Source organism: Cervus elaphus, chromosome 9, assembly GCF_910594005.1.
Source record: "Cervus elaphus chromosome 9, mCerEla1.1, whole genome shotgun sequence".
NCBI lineage: Eukaryota > Metazoa > Chordata > Mammalia > Artiodactyla > Cervidae > Cervus > Cervus elaphus.
Genome location: NC_057823.1, coordinates 84,079,185 through 84,091,843, shown reverse-complemented (window position 1 = coordinate 84,091,843; position 12,659 = coordinate 84,079,185). Strand labels below are relative to the sequence as shown.

The 12,659-nt window shown below is 36.2% G+C and overlaps 1 protein-coding gene across 2 annotated transcripts in view; it reads left to right on the top strand.

The window, feature by feature from the left end:
- EDIL3 (EGF like repeats and discoidin domains 3) overlaps window positions 1-12,659 on the top strand; it is a 469,087-nt gene that overhangs the window by 308,670 nt on the left and 147,758 nt on the right. The window lies entirely within an intron of this gene.

Sequence of the window (12,659 nt, the reverse complement as noted above, 5' to 3'; positions counted from 1 at the left end):
AACCTAGAAGAGATGATGTATGACCTTTCATTTTACCTTTCCTGTGTTGATTTACACAAGTGATTTACTGGAAAGTTCGCGATGTTGTATTATGTTGTATATGTTTTTTAAATATATAAATGCTATTGTGTATATTTCTGTTTTTTACACATTATTTTTTTTTAAACTTTTTATTTTGTTTCAGGGTATAGCTAATTAACAATGTTGTGCTAGTTTCAGGTGGAGAGCAAGGAAACACAGCCATATGTGTACACATATCTATTCTCCCCCAAACTCCCCTTCCATCCAGACTGCACATAATAATGAACCAAGATCCATGTGCTATACAATAGATCCTTATTGGTTATCCACTTTAAATGTAGCAGTGGGTATATGTCCATCCCAAACTCCCTAACTAACCCTTCCCCCTGGCAACCATAAGTTCATTCTCTTAAATCTATGAGTCTCTTTCTCTTTTGTAAGTTCTTTTGTATAATTTCTTTTTAGATTGTACATGTAAGGGATGTCATACAAAATTTCTCCTGTATATGACTTACTTCACTCACTATGACAGTCCCTAGGCCCATCCACGTTGCTACAAATGGCATTATTTCATTCTTTTTAATGGCTGAGTAATATTCCATTGAATCTATGTACCACATCGTCTTTATCCATTCCTCTTGTCAAAGGACACTTAAGTTGCTTCCATATCTTGGCTATTGTAAACAGTGCTGCAGTGAACAAGTCTGCATGGATCCTTTCCAGTCATATTTTTCTCCAGATATATGCCCAAGAATGGGATTGCAGTGTTACATGATAGCTCTATTTTTAGTTTTTTAAGGAACCTCCATACTGTTCTCCATAGTGGCTATACAATTTGCATTCCCACCAACAGTTTAGTTCCTACCTCCACACCCTCTCCAGCTTTTATTGCTTGTGGATTTTTTGATGATAGCCATTCTGGAAGGTGTGAGGTCATATCTCATTGTAGTTTTGACTTGCATTTCTCTAATAATTAGTAATGTTGAGTATCTTTTCTTGTGCCCCTTGGACATCTCTATGTCTTCTTTGGAGAAATGTCTATTTCAGTCTTCTGCCCATTTTTTCATTGAGTGCCCTGTTTTGATGCTGTTAAGTATCATGAGCTGTTCGTAAACTTTGGAAACTAATATCTTGTTGGTCACATCATTTACAAATAGTTTTTTTCCCAGTCTGTGATTTGTCTTATCTTTTTTTTTTTTTTGTCGTTTCCTTTGCTATGAAAATGTTTTTGGATTTAAGTAGATCCCATTTGTTTATTTTTGTTTTTATTTCCATTTCTGGGAGATGAATCGATAAAGATATTGCTGCAGTTTGTGTCAGAGAGTGTTCTGCCTTTATTTTCCTCCAAGAATTTTGTAGTATCTGGTCTCACATTTAGGTCTTTAATCCATTTTGAGCTTGTTTTTGTGTTTGGTGTTAAAGAAGGCTCTGATTTCACTTTTTTCATGTGCCTGACCAGTCTTCCCAGCACCATTTGTTGAAGAGACTGTCTTTCCTACATTGTATAGTCTTGCCTCCTATTTCATATATTATTTGACCATAGTTGTGTGGGTTTATTTTGGGGTTTCCTATCCTCTTCCATTGATCTATACTTATGTTTTTAGATAGCTATTGAGTTGCCCAAAATATTCATTCGCATTTTTCTATATAGAAAAGCTATTAACACTATTGTTTTCCTGTACAGAAAAACCTGACCAACTTTTGCCAACCCAATATATATGAATCTAGTTAATCACGTCCAGATCTCAGAAAGTATGCCTTTGTGAATGTGTGCAAGAGCACACACGGACACATGTATTTGCACACATTTTATATTAAAAATCTCTATTCCTCTAGAGATAAGTCATTTCAGCTGCTATCTGTTGCTAATATAAAAAAGTTCTACAATAAATATATATATGCATTTCTCATTGAGCACCAACAGAGAAATTTGAGGTGGGAGGAATGCTCAGGAATAAGTTGATTAATTTTTACTAACAACTAATGGATTGAAGTAACTATGTCATTTGATACTCCCACCATCAGCAGAGGAATACTTCAATAATACTTGATATTTCCTCATGTTTTTTGTTTTGCCATTTTGGCTATAAATTCATTGTTAGTTATAAATTGCTTTTTATTTAGTTTGCATTTACTTAATTGTGAAAGTTAACTATCTGGATTGCCTATTAACATGCTTTGCTCCATTTTCTGTTGGTTTCTTCATCTCTTTGGAGTTTGCATGAGTGTGTGTGTGCATGCGCGCACACACACGCTTGTAATAACCCCTTGTATATTTCACATCAGTAGTTCTCAACTGAACTTGCAGTACGCATGGAGGCAGGAATGCCCAAAGATCTGTTCAGAAGGTTCACAGGCCAATGCTATTTCCATAATGATTATAAGATTTTTCTCACCATCTTCACTATATTAACATTGGTACTGATGCCACAAAAGAGTGGTGAGTAAAACTGCTGGAGCTTTAGCACAAATCAAGACAGTGGCATCAAACTGTACTAATAGTCTTTATAGTCACCTTCATCATGCACATGCTGGAGAAAAAAAGAAAAGACAGATCAAGCTCAATTAAGAATGTCCTTCATGAAACAGTAATGATCATTAATTTTATTAAGTGCCAGTGCTGGCTGTATCTTTAATATTCTGTGTGATGCTATGGGCCTCACAGGCAGAGCACTTCTGCGGAGTACTGAAGTGTGGCGATAATCTTGAGGAGCAGTACTTGGGAGACTGTGTGATTTGCAAGCTGAACCACCACCTCCTTTTTTCAGAATCAGATTTACTTCAAAGAACAACTAACAAACCATGACTATTCACAATTGGATATTTGGCAGATATTTTCTTGAAAATGAACTTAAGTAGCCTTGCCATATTAGGGAAAATAATTGACAGTATTTGTTGCTAGATAAAGCTTGAAATTACAAGGGAAAATTAGAAGTTTGGAAGATGTAATTGCCAGCATGAACTTGAGAGCGTCCAATGTTTTAAGATTTTTAATGAAATTGGTAGTGATATTAACAAACATGCCTTTTTTGATATTATATAATAATAAAATGTGTAATCTTTTAAAGAGTCCGCATAGCTCAGTGATTCTGCATTTTCCAAATGACCAATGCATGATGTTACAAAACCAAAAATGCATGGGAATAAAGATCCATTCAAAGTGCAAAATAAGCCAATGGATTTTAACATGGTGAATATGAGAATTTCCCTGGTAGATTTTAGATTATACACTACAGCTAACATTTAAGAAACTGTTTTTTGTCAAGTTGTGATATGGTAGCAAAGAAGACTATGAACACTTATCTGGAAAGGTTATTAAAATGCTTTTTCTTTTTCCAACTAGATATCTATGTGAAGCTAGATTTTCCTCACATACTTCAGGCAAAGAATATTTTGTAGTCCACTTGATGTAAAAGCAAATATGAGAACCTACTTACCTTCTCTTAAGTCAGATACTGAAGAGATTTAAAAAAATATAAAATTAATCACTACTCAGTAAAATTTTGGCTTTGGACAATTTTATTTTATAATATGATGAAGCTTATGTTAAGATGTAATTAGTTTGCTACTGTAATATTTGATTAATATGTTTATTATGATTATAATAGTTCTTTTAAAAATCAAATATTTCTAAAATGTGTTATTTTCATCTTTAATACAGTAAGCATTTTTATATATGTGTGTGTGTGTGTGTGTGTGTGTGTGTGTGTCCCACAGTATCAGATGTGAGTGCATTTGCTTTTTAGGGCCCTCAGTAATTTTTGAGAGTAAAGGAGTCTTGAGCTCTGAACGTATGAGAACTGGTGCACTAAATAACGTGCCAGTCTTTGACATTACAAATATCAAAGGCTGCCACCTTTCTATTAACCTTCCCTGTGATGTACTTGGTTGAATAGAAACCTTTAATTTCTTTTTGGAGCCAATTTCATTCTTTGCTTCACATTTTGTACTTTTCTGGTCTTCTTAAAAGAACATTTTCTTTAACTTCAGGGTCATGAAAATATGTGTCTACATTTTCTCCTGTTAGATGAATAGTGTTACTTTTCACATTTGGTCTTTAGTACATTCCAATCCAACTTCATTTTTCTCTATATAAGAGAATCAATTTTCCCAGCACCATTTACTAAATAATCTGTCCTTTCCCCACTGACTTGTAATGCTGCCTCAAGTGTAAATAAATATTTTAGTCTCTTTTTGGATCCCCCTTCCAATTCATGTGTATTTTTTCCTACCTATGTGCTGCTGTTGTTCAGTCGCCCATTTGTGTTGAACTCTTTGCGACCCCATGGACTGCAGCACGCCAGGCCTCCCTGTCCCTCACCATCTCCCGAAGCTTGCCCACGTTCATGTCCATTGCATCGAAGATACTATCCAACCATCTCATCCTCTGATGGCCCTCTTCTCTTTGAGCCCTCAGTCTTTCCCAGCATCTGGGACTTTTCCAATGAGTCAGTTATTCACATCAGGTGACCAAAATACTGCGGCTTCAGCTTCAGCATTAGTCCTTCCAACCAGTATTCAGGGTTGATTTCCTTTTAGATTGACTGGCTCGATCTCCTTGCTATCCAAGGGACTCTCAGGAGTCTTCTCCAGCACCACGGTTCAAAGTGATCAATTCTTCGGCGCTCCGCCTTGTTTACGGTTCAGCTATCACAACTCTACGTGACCACGGGGAAGATCATAGCCTTGACTATATGGACCTTTGTTGACAGAGTAAATTTATTGTATTATCTCATCCATTAAAATTCATACTGGAATTCTATAAGATCTTCTAGTTAAAAAATATTCTCCATAAGATCATATTAATTAATTATTTTTGAGGTAAATTTCTAGGTATTTTATAATTAGTTTGGTATTATAAATAGCATCTTATCATTTTTTTTCACTTTATTTTTTTTCACTTTAATTGTATGTGTATTTTGAATAGGTAAGACACCTACACATTAGAAGTTTCAAAAGACACAGAAGATTATAATAAAAATTCTTCCTACTTCTCTCTCTTCAAGATATCTGTTTACCTCTGTTTGAAACTATTGTTAGGCAGTTTCTTGTTTTTGCTTTCAGAATTATAATTATATACAAGAAAGTATGCATATCTATTATTTGCCCTTTATAGTAAAGAGGAGTATGCAGTATCCCTTGTCCTGTTACTTTCTCTTCTCACGCAATTTCCAGATAATTGTAGATCTGCTTTGATAGCACACCAAAACTTGAAAGCACTAGTTTCTTAAATTGTATCCCAAGATCTCTCTCTCCTCTCCTTGTCCGCTTCCTCTCCTTCATTCCTATTCTTTTGTCTTACAACTGAATTGTATTCATTTTCTGGACTTCTCCATAATAAAATGGCTTAGACCCCTATAGACAGACATTTTAAATTGTTTGAAATTGTGTTATATATAGCACTGCAGGGGACAACTTTGTACCCAGAGAACAACTTGGTACCTGCATCATTTTGCCTATACATGATTATACTTTTAGCCAACATTCCTAGAGTAAAATTGGTGACTTTAAGAAAATATGCATTTGTCATTTTGTTTCAAGTCACTAAATTGTCCTTCATAAAAGACTCTGTCATTTATACTCTCACCATGAATGTATATGCTTGCCTATTTCTTTATACTTTTGCTATACTGTATAATTTTTTCTTTTTTTTTTTGCTTTTTGCTCTTGTGAAAGGTGAATTTTAGTAACCTGGGGTAGATTTAATTTGATTTATATGAGTAAGATTGAGTATCTTTCATATGTTTAATATTCATATGTATTTCCTTAGATGTCAGCTAGTGAAATCCTTTGCTCATTTTATCCACTAATTTGAGTATTGTTTATTTCATATGCAAAATTTCCTTACATACTGGGATCTATTTACTGATTTTCTCTTCTGTTTTATTGATCAGTCTGCCTTTACATGTGCCAGGATCATGCTATTTTGATTATTTATATTTTCCTTTGATAATTATTGATACAGATTAATTAAATATGGATCTTATATTAAGCAAACTGGCAGAACTTTTTAATTAATCTTTATTATTTTTAATTTCTCTTGAATTTTCAAAGTAAATTTTTACATCTGGCAATATGAACAATATCTTTATCCCATCCCATTGCCTTTTAGAAAGGATTTCATAACCTGTCTTTCTGCTCACTGCTGTCTTCTTCAACTGTGACTCTTTGCTTGAAGTTCCCCATTGGGAACTTGTTCAGTTTCATTTTAAACTTCATGTTACTTTATATTTTTTATTTTAATTATTTCCAATTGGTTCTTATTTATATACTTGTTTCTGTCCTATGTTCCAAAAACTTCTTTATCTTAGAGATTTTTAAAAAAATATGAAGTCTTAATTTGCCACTTTTAAATTATTTTTTTCTATATTAGTTCTTTTTTTCTTCTTCTTTTCCTGAAAGTGTTGTTTTTTATTAATATCTTGGCTAGTGATATACCTGGAGAGAAAGGTGAAACCCATGCCCTAGCTTCCTTACTCCAAGTGAATTGACTATGGCTGTATTCAACTAAAATCTGTCTTCTCCCTGCAGAAGACCTTGTCTACTCCAGATATTGCTTTTACCAGGACCTCCATCCCTCTGTTTTACTTTCTTAATCTGTGGAGAAGGAGTGTGGTACAAAAGGTGAAGCAGTCAGGTCTTTTAGTGACTATAGGCTCCTCATTCCCACCTGACCCCCCATAGGCAATAAGCTAGAAATGGGAAAATTGGGGAGGAGCCAGGCAAACAAAATGAAAATGAGATATGGCACATCTAGAAAGCTCTTCCCTCAGTTACCTGTTTTCATCAGAATTGGCTCCTGGAGTTCCTCTGTGCACACCCCAGACACACAAATATGCACTAGTCTCAAAGACTCCTGAAGGTTTCCCAAGGTTTTTTATGTTAGAGTTTGATCAGTCTCAGAAGGCTTTCTGTCCTAGAATATATTTGATGTTGGATTCAGCAGAGAGAGCTAGAAGCCCATGCTAGTTTGCCATCTTGTCAGGAACTCATTGATTTCCCCCTTTCCCCCATGTTGAATCTAATGGTTAGATTTACACACACACACAGAGGCACACACAAGTAAACATAATAGCCCTGAATGTCTTATTAGTACATAGCTTTGGAAGTTGATTTCAAAAAAAAATTTTTTAACATGGTTATTATGATTATCAGCTCACATAAGGGAAGAACATGGAAAAGGAATGCTCCTTTTCATTTAAAGAACAAAAAAGCTTAAAAATCAACCCAAAAAAGCAACCATAGAGCTTTCTGGGTGGCAGGTGTTACTAAATTTCTGCATGCATTCTATCATGTAATTTTCACATGTAAGAATTCTATTAAAATTCCTTTTACTGGGGAGGAAATTAAATTTCAGAAAGCTTAGACAAGTTGTTGAAGATTATATTGGTGAGAAGTGGAAAAAACCAGGGCTGAAACTATCAGTCTTTTTTTTTTTTTTTGTCTTCTGGGCTTTGCCTGGATTCTAGGCATTCTAGGTCCAGATTATGTTTCTTAATATTTACATTAATACAGGGAAAACAGTTCACTCAAAATACCTTAGAATGTAAATACTTTTATTTTTTAAGGACATGCAGTGTACCTACTACCCAGTGGAAAAGTAATTTGTATGAAACAAGATAAATAAATGAAAATATTTTATTGCATATCCAAACATCTATCGAGGTCACAGGAAGTAACTTTGGAATTTCTTATGGAATCCCCATTCTTTAGTATATTTAAACCTTCATACAGGCAGAAAAAAACAGAATAGAAATCAGATCACTTTCTGGCCAATGTTATTTTACAAAGAATCACAAAAATCCCTAAATAATGTTGGAGTAGGATGAAAGGGAATTGCTTGCAGTAAGTTTTATGGTAGAGATATTTCTAAAATCAGGTGATAACCTTCTTCCAAGGCTTAGTTTATTTCTCGCAGTAATATAGATTCCTGGTATTTAAATTTGAATATGAACATGACAGTGAAATCATAGCTCTTTTATATATGATTTTCTTATTATTCCAAGCTTAATAGTGCTAGATAGAGGAGAACTCAAAAGCCTAAAACTTAATAATTGCTAATAACTCCTGAACCAGTATTCTGTGAATCACTTTTTGGTTTTTATTTTTTATTTGATGAAAACAGTACTGAAATTTAATTACAAATACCTACTTAAAGTGTTTAGTATACGAAAGGAGAATTCGATGACAGAGGAGCCTGGTATAGTCCATGGGGTCACAAAGAATCGGACACGACTGAGCAGCTAACACCTTTAATTTCAACTACTTAAAATAGATACAACCTGAGGAGGGTGCTGCTTTACTTTCTGGAGTTCCAGTTCCTTGAGATATATATTCAGAGTTTATAAATATTAAAGCAAATAAGAATCTTTTAAAACATCATTTCTGCCATGACTTAGAAACATGTACTCAGATTTTCATTTTTTGATTGTTACCCAACTTGAGCTTCAGAAAAATTAGTCAACAGCTCATCAGCTGAAACTCTAGCAGAGATAATTTGGCCATCTACAAGATGGTGTAAACAAGATAATTGAAACAAGATAAAAGATAATTGAAAAAGGAATGTTCAGCACTTTCAAGTGGAATTTGGCTTCCAAAATGGGAGGAAATTTTATTCATAGTGTCCAGTGTTTGTTATATATATTAGAAAGATTTAGACTATGAAGACTCTCCATTTGAAAAAAGATGAATGCTTATATAAGGTAGTGGATGAATATGGCTCTTTCACAGCATTGTGCTCATGTACCTAATATGTTAAGATAGTCTCTTTTGGAGCTTATCTTTTCCTAATCTAGCAATTAAAATTCCCAAATCATTCTTTAGAGAACTAATTGAGTTTAAAGAGTAATAAGTAAAATTTACCTTGATGGTGAATATTCTCTTATTTGTACCTCCAGACAAAAATGGGACATAAAATGTATTCATGTCAGTGATTTTGATGTCTTAAGGACTAAAATGAGAGAAGCAAAATTGGATATATGAGTCAACTCAATAGGCCCTGTTGGAGAAAAAAGAAACCACAGGCCCAGAAATTAATAAGAAAAATATCATTTAAAGGTTTGCATTACAGGAGTGAAAGATGGGCATGCTCGCCTATCAGAAGCTGGGGACCATTCACCCCAGTTCTTTAGCTCATCCAATTTGTGGATTTTCTTTATACACAACTAAGACACAGAATCGAGGAAGACAAAGACCCTGATGCTGGGAGAGATTTCAGGCAGGAAGAGAAGGGGACGACAGAGGATGAGATGGTTGGATAGCATCACCGACTCAATGGACATGAGTTTGAGCAAGCTCCGGGAGATGGTGAAGGACAGGGAAGCCTGGTGTGCTGCAGTCCATGCGGTTGCTAAGGGTCAGTCATGACTAGGCAAAAGAACAACAATAACAAAGACAGAGATTCATTTTGTGAACATTAGTTGGGGAAGAACAATCTGAGATAGAAGATGAAATTTAAGGAAACTCAGAATAGAGAGGAAAGTGGACTGTGCCATGTTAGCAAAATTTCAGAAGCTGGAAAGGGCACTGACTACGTGAAGGATTCAGGATTTCCCTTAACATGTAAAACACGTGTAAAATCTGTGTGCTCTGCTGTGCTAAGTCACTTCAGCCATGTCTGACTCTTGGTGACCCCTGTGGACTGTAGCCTGCCAGGATTCTCTGTCCTTGGGATTTTCCAGGCAAGAATACCAGAGTGGGTTGCCATTTCCTTCTACAAAGAATCTTTCCAACCCAAGGATAGAACCTGTCTCTTATGCCTCCACCTACATTGACAGGTGGGTTCTTTACCACCAGTGCCACCTAGGAAGCCCCTTAAAATCTATAAATCCAGGGAAATAAAAGATTGTAGACTTTTAGAACTAACACCCAAAAAAGAGGTCCTTTTCATTATAGGGGACTAGAATGCAAAAGTAGGAAGTCAAGAAGCACCTGGAGTAACAGGCAAATTTGGCCTTGGAGAACAGAATGAAGCAGGGCAAAGGCTAATAGAGTTTTGCCAAGAGAACACACTGGTCATAGCAAACACCCTCTTCCAAGAGAAGACTTCCAAGAGAAGACTCTACACATGGACATCACCAGATGGCCAACACCAAAATCATATTGGTTATATTCTTTGCAGCCAAAGGCAGAGAAGCTCTATACAGTCAGCAAAAACAAGACTGGGAGCTGACTGTGGCTCAGATCATGAACCCCTTATCATCAAATTCAGACTTAAATTGAAAAAACTGGGGAAAACCACTAGACCATTCAGGTATGACCTAAATCAAATCCCTTATGATTATACAGTAGAAGTGAGAACTAGATTTAAGGGACTAGATCTGAAAGACACAGTGCCTGAAGAACTATGGACCAAGATTCATGACCTTGTACAGGAAACAGGGAGCAAGACCATCCCCAAGAAAAAGAAATGCAAAAAAGCAAAATAGCTGTCTGAGGAGGTCTTACAAATAGCTGTGAAAAGAAGAGAAGTGAAAAGCAAAGGAGAAAAGGAAAGATACACCCATCTGAATGCAGAGTTCCAAACAATAGCAAGAAGAGATAGGAAAGCCTTCCTCAGTGATCAGTGCAAAGAAATAGAGGAAAATAATAGAATGGGAAATCTAGAGCTCTCTTCAAGAAAATTAGAGATACCAAGGGAACATTTCATGCAAAGATGAGTTCGATAAAGGACAGAAATGGTATGGACCTAACAGAAGCAGAAGATACTAAGAAGAGGTGGCAAGAATACAAAGAACTGTACAAAAAAGATCTTCACGACCCAGATAATCACGATGGTGTGATCACTCACCTAGAGCCAGACATCCTGGAATGTGAAGTCAAGTGGGCCTTAGGAAGCATCACTATGAACAAAGCCAGTGGAGGGGATAAAGTTCCAGTTGAGCTATTTCAAATCTTAAAAGATGATGCTGAGAAAGTGCTGCACTCAATATGCCAACAAATAAGGAAAACTCAGCAGTGGCCACAGGACTGGAAAAGGTCCGTTTTCATTCCAATCCCTAAGAAAGGCTATGCCAAAGAATGCTCAAATTACTGCACAATTGCACTCATCTCACACGCTAGCAAAGTAGTGCTTAAAATTCTCCAAGCCAGGCTTCAGCAATACGTGAACCATGAACTTCCAGATGTTCAAGCTGGTTTTAGAAAAGGCAGAGGAACCAGAGATCAAATTGCCAACATCCATTGGATCATCAAAAAAGCAAGAGAGTTCCAGAAAAACATCTATTTCTGCTTTATTGACTATGCCAAAGCCTTTGACTGTGTGGATCACAATAAACTGTGGAACATTCTTCAAGAGATTGGAATACCAGACCATTTGACCTGCCTCTTGAAAAATCTATATGCAGGTCAGGAAGCAACAATTAGAACTGGACATGGAACAACAGACTGGTTCCAAATAGGAAAAGGAGTATGTCAAGGCTGTATATTGTCACTCTGCTTATTTAACTTATATGCAGAGAACATCATGAGAAATGCTGGGCTGGAGGAAGCACAAGCTGGAATCAAGATTTCTGGGAGAAATATCAATAACCTCAGATATGCAGATGACACCACCCTTATGGCAGAAAGTGAAGAAGAACTAAAGAGCCTTTTGATGAAAGTGAAAGAGGAAAGTGAAAAAGCTGGCTTAACTCAACATTCAGAAAACTAAGATCATGTCATCCAGTCCCATCACTTCATGGCAAATAGATTGGGAAACAGTGCAAATAGTGGCTGACTTTATTTTGGGGGGCTTCAAATTCACTGCAGATGGTGATTGAAGCCATGAAATTAAAAGACGCTTACTCCTTGGAAAGAAAGTTTTGACCAACCTAGACAAAAATGTTAAAAAGCAGATACATTACATTGCCAGCAAAGGTCCATCTAGTCAAGGTTATGGTTTTTCCAGTAGTCATGTATGGATGTGAGAGTTGGACTATAAAGAAAGCTGAGTGCCAAAATATTGATGCTTTTGAACTGTGGTGTTGGAGAAGACTCTTGAGAGTCCCTTGGATGGCAAGAAGATCCAACCAGTCCATCCTTAAGGAGATCAGTCCTGTGTGTTCACTGGAAGGACTGATGCTGATGCTGAAACTCCAATACTTTGCCCACCTCATGTGAAGAACTGACTCATTTGAAAAGACCTTGATGCTGGGAAAGATTGAAGGCAAGAGGAGAAGTGGATGACAGAGGATGAGATGATTGGATGGCATCACCGACTCAATGGACATGAGTTTGGGTAAACTCTGGGAGTTGATAATGGACATGGAGACCTGGTGGCCTGCAGTCCATGGGTTTGCAAAGAGTTGGACACGACTGAGCGACTGAACTGAATTGAGCTGAACTGAGACTTTTTAATAAGCTATAGGTTTGTCTGGGGTACAAACTCCATGGATTGCTTTTGTGGTCCCAATTTTTGACTTTTTAAATATATGACATGAATGTACATATTTTTAAAAAGTGATTCTAGGGGAGCTGGTTTCTTCATATACAACCTCTGCCATTTCGTATATTAACTCTCATAGTCCCATCAGAGAGTAGAAAGCCCTTACCACTTGAATGTGAAGATTTCCTGATTTCTCTAGAAATGGTCTGTGAATTATACCAATTTAAATCTCTTATACTTTGTTATCATTAAGATTAATAATTAAGAGAGGAGA